Here is an 18461-nt window from a genome sequence, read left to right as displayed (position 1 = left end):
GGTCACTCGGCTCGTCCCTGGTTGTGTTATATTGACAGAGTGGGGTCAGTCTGCTCTTCTCTGCTTTTGTTACATTGACAGTGTGGGGTCAGTCTGCTCTTCTCTGGGTGTGTTAAATTGACAGAGTGGGGTCAGCCTGCTCTTCTCTAGTTGTGTTACATTGACAGTGTGGGGTCAGTCTGCTCTTCCCTGTGTCTGTTACATTGAGAGAGTGATGTCAGTCTGCACTTCCCTGGTTGTGTTACATTGACAGAGTGGGTTCAGTCTGCTCTTCCTGGGAGAGTTACATTGACAGAGTGGGGTCAGTCTGCTCTTCATTGGGTGTGTTACATTGACAGAGTGGGGTCTGTCTGCTCTTCCCTGGGTGAGTTACATTGACAGACTGTGGTCATTCTGCTCTTCCCTGGCTGTGGTGCATTGACAGACTGTGGTCATTCTGCTCTTCCCTGGGTGAGTTACTTTGACAGATTGGGGTCAGTCTGCACTTCCCTGGTTGTGTTACATTTACAGAGTGGTGTCAGTCTGATCTTCCCTGGGTGAGTTACATTGACAGAGTGGGTTCTGACTGCTCTTCCCTGGGTGTGTAACATTGACAGAGTGTGGTCAGTCTGCTCTTCCCTGGGTGAGTTACATTGTCAGAGTGGGGTCAGTCTGCTCTTCCCTGCGTGTGTTACATTGACCGAGGGGGATCAGTCTGCTTTTTCCTGGGTGTGTTACATTGACAGAGTGGGGTTAGTCTGCTCTTCCCTGGGTGTGTTACACTGACAGAGTGGGGTCAGTCTGCTCTTCCCTGCGTGTGTTACATTGACCGAGGGGGATCAGTCTGCTTTTTCCTGGGTGTGTTACATTGACAGAGTGGGGTCAGTCTGCTCTTCCCTGGGTGGGTGACATTGACAGAGTGGCGTCAATCTGCTCTTGCCTGTGTATGTTTGTTTCACAGAGCGGGGTCAGTCTGCGCTTGCCTGTGTGAGTAATTTTGCAGAGTGATTTCAGTCTTCTCTTCCTTCGGTGTGTTACATTGACAGAGTGAGGTCAGTCTGTTCGACCCTGGGTGCGTAACTTTGACAGAGTGGGGTAAGTCTGCTCTTGCATGGGTATGTTACATTGACAGAGTGGGGTCAGTCTACTCTTGCATTGGTGTGTTACATTGACTGAGTGAGGTCAGTCTGCACTTCACTGGGTGTGTTACATTGACAGAGTGGGTTCAGTCTGCACTTCACTGGGTGTGTTACATTGACAGAGTGGGGTCATTCTGCTCTACCCTGGATGTGTTACAATGACAGAGTGAGGTCAGTCTGCTCTTCCCTGGGTGAGTTACATTGACAGAGTGGGTTCTGACTGCTCTTCCCAGGGTGTGTTACACTGACAGAGTGGGGTCAGTCTGCTCTTTCCTGGGTGGGTTACATTGACGGAGTGGGGTCACTCTGCTCTTCCCTGAGTGTGTTACACTGACAGAGTGGGGTCTGTCTGCTCTTTCGTGGGTGTGTTACATTGACAGAGTGGCGTCAGTCTGCTCTTCCCTGGGTGTGTTACATTGACAGAGTCGGCTCAGTATGCTCTTCCCTGGGTGTGTTACATTAACAGAATTGGTCAGTCTGTCTTCCCTGGGTGAGTTACATTGACAGACTGGGGTCATTCTGCTCTTCCCTGGCTGTGGTACATTGACAGAGTGGGGTCAGTCTGCTCTTCCCTGGGTGTGTTACATTGACAGAGTGGGGTCAGTCTGCTCTTCACTGGGTGTGTTACATTGACAGAGTGGGGTCAGTCTGCACTTCCCTGGTTGTGTTATATTGACAAAATGGGGTCAGTCTGCTCTTCCCTGGGTGAGTTACATTGACAGAGTGGGGTCTGACTGCTCTTCCCTGGATGTGTTACATTGACAGAATGGGGTTAGTCAGCTCTTCCCTGGTTCAGTTACATTGACAGAGTGGGGTCTCTCTGCTCTTCCCTGGGTGTGTTACATTGACAGAATTGGGTCAGTCTGCTCTTCCCTGGGTGAGTTACAGTGACAGATTGGGATCAGTCTGCTCTTCCCTGGGTGTGTTACAGTGACAGAGAGGGGTCAGTCAGCTCTTCCCTGCGTCAGTTACACTGACAGAGTGGGGTCAGTCTGATCTTCCCTGGGTGTGTTACATTGACAGAATTGGGTCAGTCTGCTCTTCCCTGGGTGTGTTGCATTAACAGAGTGGGGTCATTCTGCTCTTCCCTGGGTGTTTTACATTGACAGAGTGAGGTCAGTCTGCACGAACTCTGGTTGTGTTGCATTGACAGAGTGGGGTCAGTCTGCTCTTCGCTGGGTGTGTTACATTGACAGAGTGATGTCAGTCTGCACTTCCCTGGTGGTGTTACATTGACAGAGTGGGGTCAGTCTGCTCTTCCCTGGGTTTGTTACAGTGACAGAGAGGGGTCAGTCAGCTCTTCCCTGGGTCAGTTACATTGACAGAGTGGGGTCAGTCTGCTCTTCCCTGGGTGTGTTACATTGACACAATTGGGTCAGTCTGCTCTTCCCTGGGTGTGTTGCATTAACAGAGTGGGGTCATTCTGCTCTTCCCTGGGTGTTTTACATTGACAGAGTGAGGTCATTCTGCACGAACTCTGGTTGTGTTGCATTGACAGAGTGGGGTCAGTCTGCTCTTCGCTGTGTGTGTTACATTGACAGAGTGATGTCAGTCTGCACTTCCCTGGTGGTGTTACATTGACAGAGTGGGGTCAGTCTGCTCTTCCCTGGGTGTGTTACATTGACAGAGTCAGGTCAGTCTGCACTAACTCTGGTTGTGTTACATTGACAGAGTCGGGTCAGTCTGCTCTTCCCTGGGTGAGTTACATTGACAGAGTGGGGTCTGACTGCTCTTCCCTGGGTGTGTTACATTGACAGAGTGGTTTCACTCGGCTCTTCCCTGGTTGTGTTACATTGACAGAGTGGCGTCAGTCTGCTCTTCTCTGGGTGTGTTACATTGTCAGAGTGGTGTCACTCTGCTCTTCCCTGGGTGTGTAACATTGACAGAGAGTGGTCAGTCTGCTCTTCCCTGGGTGAGTTACATTGTCAGAGTGGGGTTAGTCTGCTCTTCACTGGGTGTGTTACACTGACAGAGTGGGGCCAGTCTGCTCTTCCCTGGATGTGTTACACTGACAGAGTGGAGTCAGTCTGCTCTTCCCTGCGTGTGTTACATTGACAGAGTGGGATCAGTCTACTCTTCCCTGCGTGTGTTACATTGACAGAGTGGGATCAGTCTGCTCTTTCCTGGGTGTGTTACACTGACAGATTGTGGTCAGTCTGCTCTTCGCTGTTTGAGTTACATTGACAGAGTTGGGTCAGTCGGCTCTTCCCTGTGTCAGTTACACTGACAGCGTGGGGTCAATCTGCTCTTCCCTGCGTGTATTACTTTGACGCAGTGGGGTCAGTCTGTTCTTTCCTGCGTGTTTCAATAACAGAGTGACGTCAGTCTGCACTTCACTGGCTGTGTTACATTGACTGAGTCGGGTCAGTCTGCTCTTCCCTGGGTGGGTGACATTGACAGAGTGGAGTCAGTCTGCTCTTCCCTGGTTGTGTTACATTGACAGAGTGGTGTCAGTCTGTCTTCCATGGGTGAGTGACATTGACAGACTGTGGTCAGTCTGCACTTCACTGGGTGTGTTACATTGACAGTGTGGGGTCAGTCTGCTCTTCCGTGGGTGTGTTACATTGACAGAGTGGGTTCAGTCTGCTGTTCCTGGGAGAGTTACATTGACAGAGTGGGGTCAGTCTGCTCTTCACTGGGTGTGTTGCATTAACAGAGTGGGGTCAGTCTGCTCTTCCCTGGCTGTGGTACATTGACCGAGTGAGGTCAGTCTGCTCTTCACTGGGTGTGCTACATTGACAGAGTGGGGTCATTCTGCACTTCCCTGTTTGTGTTACATTGACAGAGTCGGGTCAGTCTGCTCTTCCCTGGGTGAGTTACTTTGACAGAGTGGGGTCAGTCTGCACTTCACTGGGTGTGTTACATTGACAGTGTGGGGTCAGTCTGCTCTTCCGTGGGTGTGTTACATTGACAGAGTGGGGTCAGTCTGCTCTTCCCTGGATGCGTTACATTGACAGAGTGAGGTCAGTCTGCACTTCCCTGGTTGTATAACATTGACAGAGTGGGGTCAGTCTGCTCTTCCCTTGGTGAGTTACTTTGGCAGAGTGGGGTCAGTCTGCACTTCCCTTGTTGTGTTATATTGACAGTGTGGAGTCAGTCTGCTCTTCCCTGGGTGTGTTACGTTGACAGAGTGGGGTCACTCGGCTCGTCCCTGGTTGTGTTATATTGACAGAGTGGGGTCAGTCTGCTCTTCTCTGCTTTTGTTACATTGACAGTGTGGGGTCAGTCTGCTCTTCTCTGGGTGTGTTAAATTGACAGAGTGGGGTCAGCCTGCTCTTCTCTAGGTGTGTTACATTGACAGTGTGGGGTCAGTCTGCTCTTCCCTGGGTCTGTTACATTGAGAGAGTGATGTCAGTCTGCACTTCCCTGGTTGTGTTACATTGACAGAGTGGGGTCAGCCTGCTCTTCTCTAGGTGTGTTACATTGACAGTGTGGGGTCAGTCTCCTCTTCCCTGGGTCTGTTACATTGAGAGAGTGATGTCAGTCTGCACTTCCCTGGTTGTGTTACATTGACAGAGTGGGTTCAGTCTGCTGTTCCTGGGAGAGTTACATTGACAGAGTGGGGTCAGTCTGCTCTTCACTGGGTGTGTTGCATTAACAGAGTGGGGTCAGTCTGCTCTTCCCTGGGTGTGTTACATTGACAGAGTGAGGTCAGTCTGCACAAAATCTGGTTGTGTTACATTGACAGAGTGGGGTCAGTCTGCTCTTCCCTGGGTGAGTTACATTGACAGAGTAGGGTCAGTCTCCTCTTGCCTGGGTTTGTCACATTGACAGAGTGGGGTCAGTCTGCTCTTCCCTGTGTCTGTTACACTGACAGAGTGTGGTCAGTCTGCTCTTCCCTGGGTGAGTTACAATGACAGAGTTGGGTCAGTCTGTTCTACCCTGTGTCTGTTACACTGACAGAGTGAGGTCAGTCTGCACTTCCCTGGTTGTGTTACATTGACAGAGTGGGGTCAGTCTGCTCTTTCCTGCGTGAGGTACAATGCCAGAGTGAGGTCAGTCTGCTCTTGCCTGGGTTTGTCACATTGACAGAGTGGGGTCAGTCTGCTCTTCCCTGGGTGTGTTACATTGACAGAGTGAGGTCAGTCTGCACAAAATCTGGTTGTGTTACATTGACAGAGTGGGGTCAGTCTGCTCTTCCCTGGGTGAGTAACATTGACAGAGTGGGGTCAGTCTGCTCTTCACTGGGTGTGCTACATTGACAGAGTGGGGTCATTCTGCACTTCCCTGTTTGTGTTACATTGACAGAGTCGGGTCAGTCTGCTCTTCCCTGGGTGAGTTACTTTGACAGAGTGGGGTCAGTCTGCACTTCACTGGGTGTGTTACATTGACAGTGTGGGGTCAGTCTGCTCTTCCGTGGGTGTGTTACATTGACAGAGTGGGGTCAGTCTGCTCTTCCCTGGATGCGTTACATTGACAGAGTGAGGTCAGTCTGCACTTCCCTGGTTGTATAACATTGACAGAGTGGGGTCAGTCTGCTCTTCCCTTGGTGAGTTACTTTGGCAGAGTGGGGTCAGTCTGCACTTCCCTTGTTGTGTTATATTGACAGTGTGGAGTCAGTCTGCTCTTCCCTGGGTGTGTTACGTTGACAGAGTGGGGTCACTCGGCTCGTCCCTGGTTGTGTTATATTGACAGAGTGGGGTCAGTCTGCTCTTCTCTGCTTTTGTTACATTGACAGTGTGGGGTCAGTCTGCTCTTCTCTGGGTGTGTTAAATTGACAGAGTGGGGTCAGCCTGCTCTTCTCTAGGTGTGTTACATTGACAGTGTGGGGTCAGTCTGCTCTTCCCTGGGTCTGTTACATTGAGAGAGTGATGTCAGTCTGCACTTCCCTGGTTGTGTTACATTGACAGAGTGGGGTCAGCCTGCTCTTCTCTAGGTGTGTTACATTGACAGTGTGGGGTCAGTCTCCTCTTCCCTGGGTCTGTTACATTGAGAGAGTGATGTCAGTCTGCACTTCCCTGGTTGTGTTACATTGACAGAGTGGGTTCAGTCTGCTGTTCCTGGGAGAGTTACATTGACAGAGTGGGGTCAGTCTGCTCTTCACTGGGTGTGTTGCATTAACAGAGTGGGGTCAGTCTGCTCTTCCCTGGGTGTGTTACATTGACAGAGTGAGGTCAGTCTGCACAAAATCTGGTTGTGTTACATTGACAGAGTGGGGTCAGTCTGCTCTTCCCTGGGTGAGTTACATTGACAGAGTAGGGTCAGTCTGCTCTTGCCTGGGTTTGTCACATTGACAGAGTGGGGTCAGTCTGCTCTTCCCTGTGTCTGTTACACTGACAGAGTGTGGTCAGTCTGCTCTTCCCTGGGTGAGTTACAATGACAGAGTTGGGTCAGTCTGTTCTACCCTGTGTCTGTTACACTGACAGAGTGAGGTCAGTCTGCACTTCCCTGGTTGTGTTACATTGACAGAGTGGGGTCAGTCTGCTCTTCCCTGCGTGAGGTACAATGCCAGAGTGAGGTCAGTCTGCTCTTGCCTGGGTTTGTCACATTGACAGAGTGGGGTCAGTCTGCTCTTCCCTGGGTGTGTTACATTGACAGAGTGAGGTCAGTCTGCACAAAATCTGGTTGTGTTACATTGACAGAGTGGGGTCAGTCTGCTCTTCCCTGGGTGAGTAACATTGACAGAGTGGGGTCAGTCTGCTCTTGCCTGGGTTTGTCACATTGACAGAGTGGGATCAGTCTGCTCTTCCCTGTGTCTGTTACACTGACATAGTGTGGTCAGTCTGCTCTTCCCTGGGTGAGTTACAATGACAGAGTTGGGTCAGTCTGTTCTACCCTGTGTCTGTTACACTGACAGAGTGAGGTCAGTCTGCACTTCCCTGGTTGTGTTACATTGACAGAGTGGGGTCAGTCTGCTCTTCCCTGCGTGAGGTACAATGCCAGAGTGAGGTCAGTCTGCTCTTGCCTGGGTTTGTCACATTGACAGAGTGGGGTCAGTCTGCTCTTCCCTGTGTCTGTTACACTGACAGATTGTGGTCAGTCTGCTCTTCCCTGGGTGAGTTACATTGACAGAGTTGGGTCAGTCTGATCTACCCTGTGTCTGTTACACTGACAGAGTGAGGTCAGTCTGCACTTCCCTGGGTGGGTGACATTGACAGAGTGGAGTCAGTCTGCTCTTGCCTGTATATGTTTGTTTGACAGAGCGGGGTCAGTCTGCGCTTGCCTGTGTGAGTAATTTTGCTGAGCGAGGTCAGTCTTCTCTTCCTTCGGTGTGTTACATTGACAGAGTGAGGTCAGTCTGTTCTACCCTGGGTGTGTAACATTGACAGAGTGGGGTATGTCTACTCTTGCATGGGGGTGCTACATTGACAGAGTGAGGTCAGTCTGCACAAAATCTGGTTGTGTTACATTGACAGAGTGGGGTCAGTCTGCTCTTCCCTGGGTGAGTTACATTGACAGAGTGGGGTCAGTCTGCACTTCACTGGGTGTGTTACATTGACAGAGTGGGGTCAGTCTACACTAACCTGCGTGTGTTACATTGACAGAGTGGGGTCAGTCTGCTCTTCCCTGGATGTGTTACATTGACAGAGTGAGGTCAGTCTGCACTTCCCTTGTTGTGAAACATTGACAGAGTGGGGTCAGTCAGGTCTTCCCTGGGTGAGTTACAGTGACATAGTGGGGTCTGACTGCTCTTCCCTGGGTTTGTTACATTGACAGAGAGGGGTCACTCGGCTCTTCCCTGGTTGTGTTGTATTGACAGAGTGGTGTCAGTCTGCCCTTCCATGGGTGTGTTACATTGACAGAATGGGGTCAGTCTGCTCTTCTCTGGGTGGGTGACATTGACAGAGTGGGATCAGTCTGTTCTTCACTCGGTGTGTTACATTGACAGAGTGGGGTCAGTCTGCTCTTCTCTGGGTGTGTTTCATTGACAGTGTGGGGTCAGTCTGCTCCTCCCTGGGTGTGTTACATTGACAGAGTGATGTCAGTCTGCACTAACCCTGGTTGTGTTTCATTTACAGAGTGGGGTCTGTCTGCTCTTCCCTGGGTGTGTTACATTGACAGAGTGGGGTCAGTCTTCTCTCCCTGGCTGAGTTACATTGACAGTGTGGGGTCAGTCTGCTCTTCCCTGGGTCTGTTGCATTGAGAGAGTGATGTCAGTCTGCACTTCCCTGATTGTGTTACATTGACAGAGTGGGTTCAGTCTGCTCTTCCTGGGTGAGTTACATTGACAGAGTGGGGTCAGTCTGCTCTTCACTGGGTTTGTCACATTGACAGAGTGGGGTCAGTCTGCTCTTCCCTGTGTCTGTTACACTGACAGAGTGTGGTCAGTCTGCTCTTCCCTGGGTGAGTTACATTGACAGAGTGGGTTCAGTCTGCTCTTCACTGGGTCTGTTGCATTAACAGAGTGGGGTCAGTCTGCTCTTCCCTGGGTGTGTTACATTGACAGAGTGAGGTCAGTCTGCACAAAATCTGGTTGTGTTACATTGACAGAGTGGGGTCAGTCTGCTCTTCGCTGGGTGAGTTACACTGACAGAGTGGGGTCAGTTTGCTCTTGCCTGGGTTTGTCACATTGATAGAGTGGGGTCAGTCTGCTCTTCCCTGTGTCTGTTACACTGACACAGTGTGGTCTGTCTGCTCTTCCCTGGGTGAGTTACAATGACAGAGTTGGGTCAGTCTGCTCTACCCTGTGTCTGTTACACTGACAGAGTGAGGTCAGTCTGCACTTCCCTGGTTGTGTTACATTTACAGAGTGGGGTCAGTCTGCTCTTCCCTGCGTGAGGTACATTGCCAGAGTGAGGTCAGTCTGCTCTTGACTGGGTTTGTCACATTGACAGAGTGGGGTCAGTCTGCTCTTCCCTGTGTCTGTTACACTGACAGAGTGTGGTCAGTCTGCTCTTCCCTGGGTGAGTTACATTGACAGAGTTGGGTCAGTCTGCTCTACCCTGTGTCTGTTACCCTGACAGAGTGAGGTCAGTCTGCACTTCCCTGGGTGGGTGACATTGACAGAGTGGAGTCAGTCTGCTCTTGCCTGTATATGTTTGTTTGACAGAGCGGGGTCAGTCTGCGCTTGCCTGTGTGAGTAATTTTGCAGAGTGAGGTCAGTCTTCTCTTCCTTCGATGTGTTACATTGACAGAGTGAGGTCAGTCTATTCTACCCTGGGTGTGTAACATTGACAGAGTGGGGTAAAGCTATTCTTGCATGGGTGTGTTACATTGACAGAGTGGGGTCTGTCTACTCTTCCCTAGGTGTGTTACATTGACAGAGTGGGGTCAGTCTGTCTTCCATGGGTGAGTTATATTGACACACTGTGGTCATTCTGCTCTTCCCTGGCTGTGGTACATTGAATGAGTAAGGTCAGTCTGCTTTTCACTGGGTGTGCTACATTGACAGAGTGGGGTCACTCGGCACTTCCCTGGTTGTGTTATATTGACAGAGCGGGGTAAGTCTGCTCTTCGCTGGGTGAGTTACATTGACAGAGTGGGCTCTGACTGCACTTCGCTGGGTGTGTTACATTGACAGAATGTGGTCAGTCTGCTCTTCCCTGGGTGGGTGACATTGACAGTGTGGGATCAGTCTGTTCTTCACTCGGTGTGTTACATTGACAGAGTGGGGTCAGTCTGCTCTTCTCTGGGTGTGTTTCATTGACAGTGTGGGGTCAGTCTGCTCTTCCCTGGGTGTGTTTCATTGACAAAGTGATGTCAGTCTGCACTAAGCCTGGTTGTGTTTCATTGACAGAGTGGGGTCTGTCTGCTCTTCCCTGGGTGTGTTACATTGACAGAGTGGGGTCAGTCTTCTCTCCCTGGCTGAGTTACATTGACAGAGTGGGGTCTGACTGCTCTTCCCTGGGTGTGTTACATTGACAGTTTGGGGTCACTCTGCTCTTCCCTGGTTGTGGTACATTGACAGAGTGGGGTCAGTCTTCTCTTCTCTGGGTGTGTAAAATTGACAGAGTGGGGTCAGTCTGCTCTTCCCTGGGTGAGTTACATTTAAAGTGTGGGGTCATTCTGCTCTTCCCTGTGTCTGTTACACTGACAGAGTGTGGTCAGTCTGCTCTTCCCTGTTAGAGTTACATTGACAGAGTTGGGTCAGTCTGCTCTTCCCTGTGTCTGTTACACTGACAGCGTGGGGTCAGTCTGCTCTTCCCTGCGTGTGTTACATTGACGGAGTGGGGTCAGTCTGCTCTTTCCTGCGTGTTTCAATGACAGAGTGACGTCAGTCTGCACTTCCCTGGCTGTGTTACATTGACTGAGTGGCGTCAGTCTGTTCTTCCCTGGGTGGGTGACATTGACAGAGTGGAGTCAGTCTGCTCTTCCCTGGGTGTGTTACATTGACAGAGTGGGGTCAGTCTGTCTTCCATGGGTGAGTTACATTGACAGACTGTGGTCATTCTGCTCTTCCCTGGCTGTGCTACATTGACAGAGTGGGGTCATTCTGCACTTCCCTGGTTGTGTTACATTGACGGAGTCGGGTCAGTCTGCTCTTCCCTGGGTGAGTTAGTTGACAGAGTGGGGTCAGTCGGCACTTCACTGGGTGTGTTACATTGACAGAGTGGGGTCAGTTTGCTCTTCCGTGGGTGTGTTACATTGACAGGGTGAGGTCAGTCTGTTCTACCCTGGGTGTGTAACATTGACAGAGTGGGGTAAGGCTATTATTGCATGGATGTGTTACATTGACACAGTGGGGTCTGTCTACTCTTCCCTAGGTGTGTTACATTGACAGAGTGAGGTCAGTCTGTCTTCCATGGGTGAGTTACATTGACAGATTGTGTTCATTCTGCTCTTCCCTGGCTGTGGTACATTGAATGAGTAAGGTCAGTCTGCACTTCACTGGGTGTGCTACATTGACAGAGTGGGGTCAGTCTGCACTCACTCTGGTTGTATTACATTGACAGAGTGGGGTCAGTCTGCTCTTCCCTGGGAGTGTTACATTGACAGAGTGGGGTCACTCGGCTCTTCCCTGGTTGTGTTATATTGACAGAGTGGGGTAAGTCTGCCCTTCCCTGGGTGAGTTACATTGACAGAGTGGCGTCTGACTGCACTTCGCTGGGTGTGTTACATTGACAGAGTGGGGTCACTCGGCTCTTCCCTGGATGTGTTATATTGACAGAATGGGGTCAGTCTGCCCTTCCGTAGGTGTGGTACATTGACAGAATGGGGTCAGTCTGCTCTTCCCTGTGTGGGTGACATTGACAGCGTGGGATCAGTCTGTTCTTCACTCGGTGTGTTACATTGGCAGAGTGTGGTCAGTCTGCTCTTCTCTGGATGTGTTTCATTGACAGTGTGAGGTCAGTCTGCACTTCCCTGTTTGTATAACATTGACAGAGTGGGGTCAGTCTGACCTTCCCTGGGTGAGTTACTTTGACAGAGTGGGGTCAGTCTGCCCTTCACTGGGTGTGTTACATTGACAGAGTGGGGTCAGTCTGCACTTACCTGGTTGTGTTACATTGACAGAGTGGGGTCAGTCTGCTCGCGTCTGGGTGTGTTACATTGACAGAGTGGGGTCAGTCTGCTCTTCCCTGCAGGTGTTACATTGACAGAGTGAGGTCAGCCTGCACTTCCCTTGTTGTGTTACATTGACAGAGTGGGTTCAGTCTGCTCTTCCTGGGTGAGTTACATTGACAGAGTGGGGTCAGTCTGCTCTTCACTGGGTGTGTAACATTGACATAGTGAGGTCAGTCTGCACAAAATCTGGTTGTGTTACATTGACAGAGTGGGGTCAGTCTGCTCTTCCCTGGGTGAGTTACATTGACAGAGTGGGGTCAGTCTGCTCTTGCCTGGGTTTGTCACATTGACAGAGTGGGGTCAGTCTGCTCTTCCCTGTGTCTGTTACACTGACAGAGTGTGGTCAGTCTGCTCTTCCCTGGGTGAGTTACATTGACAGAGTGGGGTCAGTCTGCTCTTCACTGGGTCTGTTGCATTAACAGATTGGGGTCAGTCTGCTCTTCCCTGGGTGTGTTACATTGACAGAGTGAGGTCAGTCTGCACAAAATCTGGTTGTGTTACATTGACAGAGTGGGGTCAGTCTGCTCTTCCCTGGGTGAGTTACATTGACAGAGTGGGGTCAGTCTGCTCTTGCCTGGGTTTGTCACATTGACAGAGTGGGGTCAGTCTGCTCTTCCTTGTGTCTGTTACACTGACAGAGTGTGGTCTGTCTGCTCTTCCCTGGGTGAGTTACAATGACAGAGTTGGGCCAGTCTGCTCTACCCTGTGTCTGTTACACTGACAGAGTGAGGTCAGTCTGCACTTCCCTGGTTGTGTTACATTGACAGAGTGGGGTCAGTCTGCTCTTCCCTACGTGAGGTACATTGCCAGAGTGAGGTCAGTCTGCTCTTGCCTGGGTTTGTCACATTGACAGAGTGGGATCAGTCTGCTCTTCACTGTGTCTGTTCCACTGACAGAGTGTGGTCAGTCTGCTCTTCTCTGGGTGAGTTACATTGACAGAGTTGGGTCAGTCTGCTCTACCCTGTGTCTGTTACACTGACAGAGTGAGGTCAGTCTGCATTTCGCTGGGTAGGTGACATTGACAGAGTGGAGTCAGTCTGCTCTTGCCTGTATATGTTTGTTTGACAGAGCGGGGTCAGTCTGCGCTTGCCTGTGTGAGTAATTTTGCTGAGCGAGGTCAGTCTTCTCTTCCTTCGGTGTGTTACATTGACAGAGTGAGGTCAGTCTGTTCTACCCTGGGTGTGTAACATTGACAGAGTGGGGTATGTCTACTCTTGCATGGGGGTGTTACATTGACAGAGTGGAGTCAGTCTACTCTTCCCTAGGTGTGTTACATTGACAGAGTGGGGTCAGTCTGTCTTCTATGGGTGAGTTACATTGACAGACTGTGGTCATTCTGCTCTTCCCTGGCTGTGGTACATTGAATGAGTAAGGTCAGTCTGCTCTTCACTGGGTGTGCTACATTGACAGAGTGGGGTCAGTCTGCACTAACTCTGGTTGTGTTACATTGACAGAGTGGGGTCAGTCTGCTCTTCCCTGGGAGTGTTACATTGACAGAGTGGGGTCACTAGGCTCTTCCCTGGTTGTGTTATATTGACAGAGCGGGGTAAGTCTGCCCTTCCCTGGGTGAGTTACATTGACAGAGTGGCGTCTGACTGCACTTCGCTGGGTGTGTTACATTGACAGAGTGGGGTCAGTCTGCTCTTCCCTGTGTGGGTGACATTGACAGCGTGGGATCAGTCTGTTCTTCACTCGGTGTGTTACATTGGCAGAGTGGGGTCAGTCTGCTCTTCTCTGGGTGGGTTACGTTGAAAGAGTGGGGTCAGTATGCTCTTCTCTGGGTGTGTTTCATTGACAGTGTGGGGTCAGTCTGCTCTTCCCTGGGTGTGTTACATTGACAGAGTGATGTCAGTCTGCACTCACCCTGGTTGTGTTTCATTGACAGAGTGGGGTCTGTCTGCTCTTCCCTGGGTGTGTTACATTGTCAGAGTGGGGTCAGTCTTCTCTCCCTGGCTGAGTTACATTGACAGAGTGGGGTCTGACTGCTCTTCCCTGGGTGTGTTACATTGACAGTTTGGGGTCACTCTGCTCTTCCCTGGTTGTGTTACATTGACAGAGTGGGGTCAGTCTTCTCTTCTCTGGATGTGTTACATTGACAGAGTGGGGTCAGTCTGCTCTTCCCTGCGTGTGTTACATTGACGGAGTGGGGTAAGTCTGCTCTTTCCTGCGTGTTTCAATGACAGAGTGACGTCAGTCTACACTTCCCTGGCTGTGTTACATTGACTGAGTGGCGTCAGTCTGTTCTTCCCTGGGTGGGTGACATTGACAGAGTGGAGTCAGTCTGCTATTCCCTGGGTGTGTTACATTGACAGAGTGGGGTCACTCGGCTCTTCCCTGGATGTGTTATATTGACAGAATGGGGTCAGTCTGCCCTTCCGTGGGTGTGTTACATTGACAGAGTGAGGTCAGTCTGCTCTCCTCTGGGTGTGTTACATTGACAGTGTGGGGTCAGTCTGCTCTTCCCTGGGTCTGTTACATTGAGAGAGTGATGTCAGTCTGCACTTCCCTGATTGTGTTACATTGACAGAGTGGGTTCAGTCTGCTCTTCCTGCGTGAGTTACATTGACAGAGTGGGGTCAGTCTGCTCTTCACTGGGTGTGTTACATTGTCAGAGTGAGGTCAGTCTGCACAAAATCTGGTTGTGTTACATTGACAGAGTGGGGTCAGTCTGCTCTTCCCTGGGTGAGTTACATTGACAGAGTGTGGTCAGTCTGCTCTTGCCTGGGTTTGTCACATTGACAGAGTGGGGTCAGTCTGCTCTTCCCTGTGTCTGTTACACTGACAGAGTGTGGACAGTCTGCTCTTCCGTGGGTGAGTTACATTGACAGAGTGGGGTCAGTCTGCTCTTCACTGGGTCTGTTGCATTAACAGAGTGGGGTCAGTCTGCTCTTCCCTGGGTGTGTTACATTGACAGAGTGAGGTCAGTCTGCACAAATTCTGGTTGTGTTACATTGACAGAGAGGAGTCAGTCTGCTCTTCCCTGGGTGAGTTACATTGACAGAGTGGGGTCAGTCTGCTCTTGCCTGGGTTTGTCACATTGACAGAGTGGGGTCAGTCTGCTCTTCCCTGTGTCTGTTACACTGACAGAGTGTGATCTGTCTGCTCTTCCCTGGGTGAGTTACAATGACAGAGTTGGGTCAGTCTGCTCTACCCTGTGTCTGTTACACTGACAGAGTGAGGTCAGTCTGCACTTCCCTGGTTGTGTTACATTGACAGAGTGGGGTCAGTCTGCTCTTCCCTACGTGAGGTACATTGCCAGAGTGAGGTCAGTCTGCTCTTGCCTGGGTTTGTCACATTGACAGAGTGGGGTCAGTCTGCTCTTCCCTGTGTCTGTTACACTGCCAGAGTGAGGTCAGTCTGCTCTTCCCTGGGTGAGTTACATTGACAGAGTTGGGTCAGTCTCCTCTACCCTGTGTCTGTTACACTGACAAAGTGAGGTCAGTCTGCACTTCCCTGTGTGGGTGACATTGACATAGTGGAGTCAGTCTGCTCTTGCCTGTATATGTTTGTTTGACAGAGCGGGGTCAGTGTGCGCTTGCCTGTGTGAGTAATTTTGCAGAGTGAGGTCAGTCTTCTCTTCCTTCGATGTGTTACATTGACAGAGTGAGGTCAGTCTGTTCTACCCTGGGTGTGTAACATTGACAGAGTGGGGTATGTCTACTCTTGCATGGGGGTGTTACATTGACAGAGTGGGGTCAGTCTACTCTTGCATGGGTGTGTTACATTGACAGAGTGGGGTCAGTCTGCACTAACTCTGGTTGTGTTACATTGACAGAGTGGGGTCAGTCTGCTCTTCCCTGGGAGTGTTACATTGACAGAGTGGGTCACTCGGCTCTTCCCTGGTTGTGTTATATTGACAGAGCGGGGTAAGTCTGCTCTTCGCTCGGTGAGTTACTTTGACAGAGTGGGGTCTGACTGCACTTCGCTGGGTGTGTTACATTGACAGAATGGGGTCAGTCTGCTCTTTCCTGGGTGGGTGACATTGACAGAGTGGGATCAGTCTGTTCTTCACTCGGTGTGTTACATTGACAGAGTGGGGTCAGTTTGCTCTTCTCTGGGTGGGTTACATTGAAAGAGTGGGGTCAGTCTGCTCTTCTCTGGGTGTGTTTCATTGACAGTGTGGGGTCAGTCTGCTCTTCCCTGGGTGTGTTACATTGACAAAGTGATGTCAGTCTGCACTAACCCTGGTTGTGTTTCATTGACAGAGTGGGGTCTGTCTGCTCTTCCCTGGGTGTGTTACATTGACAGAGTGGGGTCAGTCTTCTCTCCCTGGCTGAGTTACATTGACAGAGTGGGGTCTGACTGCTCTTCCCTGGGTGTGTAACATTGACAGTTTGGGGTCACTCTGCTCTTCCCTGGTTGTGTTACATTGACAGAGTGGGGTCAGTCTTCTCTTCTCTGGGTGTGTTACATTGACAGAGTGGGGTCAGTCTGCTCTTCCCTGGGTGAGTTACATTTAAAGTGTGGTGTCATTGTGCTCTTACCTGTGTCTGTTACACTGACAGCGTGGGGTCAGTCTGCTCTTCCCTGCGTGTGTTACATTGACGGAGTGGGGTCAGTCTGCTCTTTCCTGCGTGTTTCAATGACAGAGTGACGTCAGTCTGCACTTCCCTGGCTGTGTTACATTGACTGAGTGGCGTCAGTCTGTTCTTCCCTGGGTGGGTGACATTGACAGAGTGGAGTCAGTCTGCTCTTCCCTGGGTGTGTTACATTGACAGAGTGGGGTTTGTCTGCTCTTCCCTAGGTGTGTTACATTGACAGAGTGGGGTCAGTCTGTCTTCCATGGGTGAGTTACATTGACAGACTGTGGTCATTCTGCTCTTCCCTGGCTGTGCTACATTGACAGAGTGGAGTCATTCTGCACTTCCCTGGTTGTGTTACATTGACGGAGTCGGGTCAGTCAGCTCTTCCCTGGGTGAGTTACTTTGACAGAGTGGGGTCAGTCGGCACTTCACTGGATGTGTTACATTGACAGAGTGGGGTCAGTTTGCTCTTCCGTGGGTGTGTTACATTGACAGAGTGGGGTCAGTCTGCTCTTCCCTGGATGTGTTACATTGACAGAGTGAGGTCAGTCTGCACTTCCCTGGTTGTATAACATTGACAGAGTGGGGTCAGTCTGACCTTCCCTGGGTGAGTTACTTTGACAGAGTGGGGTCAGTCTGCACTTCACTGGGTGTGTTACATTGACAGAGTGGGGTCAGTCTGCACTTACCTGGTTGTGTTACATTGACAGAGTGGAGTCTGACTGCTCTTCCCTGGGTGTGTTACATTGACAGAGTGGGGTCAGTCTGCTCTTCCCTGCATGTGTTACATTGACAGAGTGAGGTCAGTCTGCACTTCCCTTGTCGTGTTAAATTGACAGAGTGGGTTCAGTCGGCTCTTCCTGGGTGAGTTACATTGACAGAGTGGGGTCAGTCTGCTCTTCACTGGGTGCGTTACATTGACAGAGTGAGGTCAGTCTGCACAAAATCTGGTTGTGTTACATTGACAGAGTGGGGTCAGTCTGCTCTTCCCTGGGTGAGTTACATTGACAGAGTGGGGTCAGTCTGCTCTTGCCTGGGTTTGTCACATTGACAGAGTGGGGTCTGTCTGCTCTTCCCTGCGTCTGTTACACTGACAGAGTGTGGTCAGTCTGCTCTTCCCTGGGTGAGTTACATTGACAGAGTGGGGTCAGTCTGCTCTTCACTGGGTGTGTTACGTTGACAAAGTGCGGTCACTCGGCTCTTCCCTGGTTGTGTTATATTGACAGAGTGGGGTCAGTCTGCTCTCCTCTGGGTGTGTTACATTGACAGTGTGGGGTCAGTCTGCTCTTCGCTGGGTCTGTTACATTGAGAGAGTGATGTCAGTCTGCACTTCACTGATTGTGTTACATTGACAGAGTGGGTTCAGTCTGCTCTTCCTGGGTGAGTTACATTGACAGAGTGGGGTCAGTCTGCTCTTCACTGGGTGTGTTACATTGACAGAGTGAGGTCAGTCTGCACAAAATCTGGTTGTGTTACATTGACAGAGTGGGTTCAGTCTGCTCTTCCCTGGGTGAGTTACATTGACAGAGTGGGGTCAGTCTGCTCTTGCCTGGGTTTGTCACATTGACAGAGTGGGGTCAGTCTGCTCTTCCCTGTGTCTGTTACACTGACAGAGTGTGGTCAGTCTGCTCTTCCCTGGGTGAGTTACATTGACAGAGTGGGGTCAGTCTGTTCTTCACTGGGTCTGTTGCATTAACAGAGTGGGGTCAGTCTGCTCTTGCCTGGGTTTGTCACATTGACAGAGTGAGGTCAGTCTTCTCTTCCTTCGATGTGTTACATTGACAGAGTGAGGTCAGTCTGTTCTACCCTGGGTGTGTAACATTGACAGAGTGGGGTATGTCTACTCTTGCATGGGGGTGTTACATTGACAGAGTGGGGTCAGTCTACTCCTGCATGGGTGTGTTACATTGACAGAGTGAGGTCAGTCTGTTCTACCCTGGGTGTGTAACATTAACAGAGTGGGGTAAGGCTATTCTTGCATGGGTGTGTTACATTGACAGAGTGGGGTCTGTCTACTCTTCCATAGGTGTGTTACATTGACAGAGTGGGGTCAGTCTGTCTTCCATGGGTGAGTTATATTGACACACTGTGGTCATTCTGCTCTTCCCTGGCTGTGGTACATTGAATGAGTAAGGTCAGTCTGCTCTTCACTGGGTGTGCTACATTGACAGAGTGGGGTCAGTCTGCACTAACTCTGATTGTGTTACATTGACAGAGTGGGGTCAGTCTGCTCTTCCCTGGGAGTGTTACATTGACAGAGTGGGGTCACTCGGCTCTTCCCTGGTTGTGTTATATTGACAGAGCGGGGTAAGTCTGCTCTTCGCTGGGTGAGTTACTTTGACAGAGTGGGGTCTGACTGCACTTCGCTGGGTGTGTT

This window comes from Chiloscyllium punctatum, chromosome 33 (assembly GCF_047496795.1).
Source record: "Chiloscyllium punctatum isolate Juve2018m chromosome 33, sChiPun1.3, whole genome shotgun sequence".
Taxonomy (NCBI): Eukaryota; Metazoa; Chordata; class Chondrichthyes; order Orectolobiformes; family Hemiscylliidae; genus Chiloscyllium; species Chiloscyllium punctatum.
Note: the sequence above shows the minus strand (reverse complement) of the source record.